Source organism: Morone saxatilis, unplaced genomic scaffold, assembly GCF_004916995.1.
Source record: "Morone saxatilis isolate NCDOM2014 unplaced genomic scaffold, NCSU_SB_2.0 Contig12, whole genome shotgun sequence".
Classification (NCBI taxonomy): Eukaryota; Metazoa; Chordata; class Actinopteri; family Moronidae; genus Morone; species Morone saxatilis.
In genome coordinates, this window is record NW_023339674.1 from 135 (window position 1) to 3255 (window position 3121).

Below are 3121 nucleotides of genomic sequence, written 5' to 3' on the forward strand. Positions count from 1 at the left end.
ATTGTCAGAATTCTGGATTATGATATACCTAAGTCATGTGTATTACTTTACTTTGGCAATATGACAGGGAATGTTGTGTTAAAAGAGGACAGATACTTGTTGAAAATCTTGTTAGCAGCTTGTAAAAAAGCAATTACGAGAAAATGGTACAAACCAGATCCACCAACACAAGATGACTGGCTGAAAATTGTGAATGAAATATATGTCATGGAGCAGTTGACCCATAAGATAAGGACCCAAGAGGAACAAAGTCAGGAAAAGTGGGAGAAATGGACTGTCCACACATCAACGACAGGACAAGGACTATCACACTGACATTTTCACTGGAACAAACTGTAGAGACATGGCAATCCAGTTTTTTTTTTGTTATTACCTTCTGTCCCTTAACACCCAGCCTGGTTTACATAACAAAACCCTGTTATAATTTTATTTCCAGGGAGGCGGGCAGTATGCAATGGACTGCACGCTCCCAGGCCAGTGCACTGGAAGCCTAGCCGGCCTTACCAAATTCATTTATACAAACCTAACCCTAACCCTAACCCCTTCAAGCATCCTGTGAGTGGTGCTATAGTGACGTGCGGGTTGTCTCACCCTAACTTCAACAGTTCTCTATTCTTGCGGGCAGAGTACTACCTCAGGAACATGAGCGACCTCGCTGACAGGATGGTGGGTCAGCTGCAGTGCCAATTGGAGCAGGTGGTGCATTTCGAGGATGTAGTGCCAGGCATGCTCGAACCATCTTAGCACTTAAATCTCTCCGCACTTACCTGCCTCCTGGAGGAACATGCCCTCCTTTTACCTTTCCAGGACACTGCAACCTTCACTCTGGGTTCATTGATCAGGGATGTCCTGCGGCACATGGTGGACGACCTTAAAAAAATATTTGTGGACAACATCGGAGTGGCACGCTTCGACGCCACATGGAGGGCATTCCAGTATGAACTTGCCCTTGAGGAAGTGTTCTACGGCCGTCCTCTGTCACCACTGGACTTCACACTCAGTGTGTCTCTGGGTACAAGTTCAGTGAGTAACAAGAGCCTCACGAAACAGCGAAGCTTCATTGCACTGGCACCTCACTCAAGGGCAATCTCAGAGGAAACGCCACCCCCACTCCACTACTGGACAAGACAACCCCTCCAGGTGATGCGCATTGAGCGTCTCTTTCCCTTCTGTTAGACGCTAGAGGCAGGAGCAGCAGTTACTGGGGCTGCGCTTATTAGAGTTCTTTTGGGGGACTTCTTCAAGCGCAACACAGAAATTCCCATGATGGCTCTAATGTCCACACATCCACCTGGCAGACTCATTGGTGCCTGGCCTCTCGACACCCTGTGCAAGGACCTTTCTGTGAAGGACTGTTTCCCCCCACCAAACACCTTTACCAGGGCTTGGCTTTTGGTGAAGAAGGTTGGCAAAGATGTCAAGGACTGCCTTATACAAGGCTTCCTTCACATCAAGCTGAACTTCTTCCCAGCCTTCAAATTCAAGGATGTCAGGGGCACAAAGCGGGTTTACTGGAACTTCAATGACTACGTGCAAATCCACCAAAGTTCAAGCAAACCCTTCCCCATTTCTTTGGTGGCCCAAATGACAATGCAGGTGTGTGTGGAGGTGGAGAGGCGGTCACTGACATACTCCAGGAACCTGGAGAAATACAGAGACTATGCCATGGATGGAGAAGGTCCTTGCACGGCTTCCACCAAACTTCAAGAATCTTCCTAACATTCAACTAACAACTGTCACCTTCCTTTCCTGCATCAAGTTCGTGATGAATGGAGACTATGTGGACTTCAATCATCTCAGAGATCTGCTGCAGGAAATGAGCAAGGTTATCTCGCAGGCAGAAATGCAGAAGATGCAGATTCTGTCCAAGTTCACCCTGCCAAAGGTTTACAACGTCATTATATGGAAGCTGCATGAGGAAATTTCCCACCGTGTTCTGCAACCTACTCACCCACTTCTCCCACGCACACCACAGCCAACATGGGAGGAAAGACAAGAGCCCATTCAGCCTGATGAGGATGTTCAGGATGTTGAGCTGCAGGACGATTTGAGGCCAATGGAGAGGTCACAAGCCATTTACCTTCCTGCAAAGACATCAAAACAATGGTCAGCTCAGGAGCTGTCATTCCTCCCGACAGGCAATCAAATACAAGTCAGGACTGCATACCAGGAATACACCCAGAAGTGTAAGGAACACAAAATTCCCATAAGAAGCTACGAAGCTTTCTGTAATAAGGTGCGGAAATCAAAGTCACAGCACTAAGATTCATGGTAAAAATGTTCAAAAGTGGGTGCCAAGTTAGCTCAGTCAGTGGAGCTGCCATAAAAAAACAAAAGAAAAACCCCCAAAAAAGGAGTGAGTGTGTTACTAGAATTAGATTGTTAGTAGTTTAGTTAGGTTAGAATTGTTAACTGTTTAATAGTAGTACTTTAGTAGTAGATTGTTCAATTAGGTAGATTGTTAGATATGTTACTTAGTTAGGCTGTTCATTGTTCATTGTTCATAAAAAAATGAGAAAAAAATAAAAAATACAAAAAAATAAAAAAAAAAACCTCCACATGGACTCTGACGTGGCGTGAGGGCAGGTAGGTAGGACACTTTGTCATTTTTCAACATAGGATCGCTCCATTAACAATGAATGGGACCACGTTCGGTCCAATAACTAGGGTTAGGATATTGGGATATTGAGTCCGCCCCCTCCTGTAACGAGGTTTTGGAGATGCGCGGTCCATCACCCAGTACGCTCTTTTTCCCTGTGTAGGCCGTGTTATTTGTGTATTTTCTTTGCTCATGAGAGCGGCCCTGACGTCTGCCATGTCTGACTGTATGCCAATCTTCATCATTTGTATATCCCATGATCCTCTATGAGTGATCCAATTTTCTGATGGACAGTTAGACGGTGTATTTAAGTAATAATCCTCCCTATACACCACACTGTGTCCCTCTGATGGGCTCTTGACAAGCGGTGTATTTAATTAATTATAGTTTGTATTTATTAAATGCTAAGCTAATGTATTTAACTAATAAGAACAAAAAGACTAAAATTCAAAAACGAAAGTGAAACTTAAAGAGAGACAAAAAGTGTCTTAAGCCTAAAAAGGGTTAGGGACACGGTCAGGT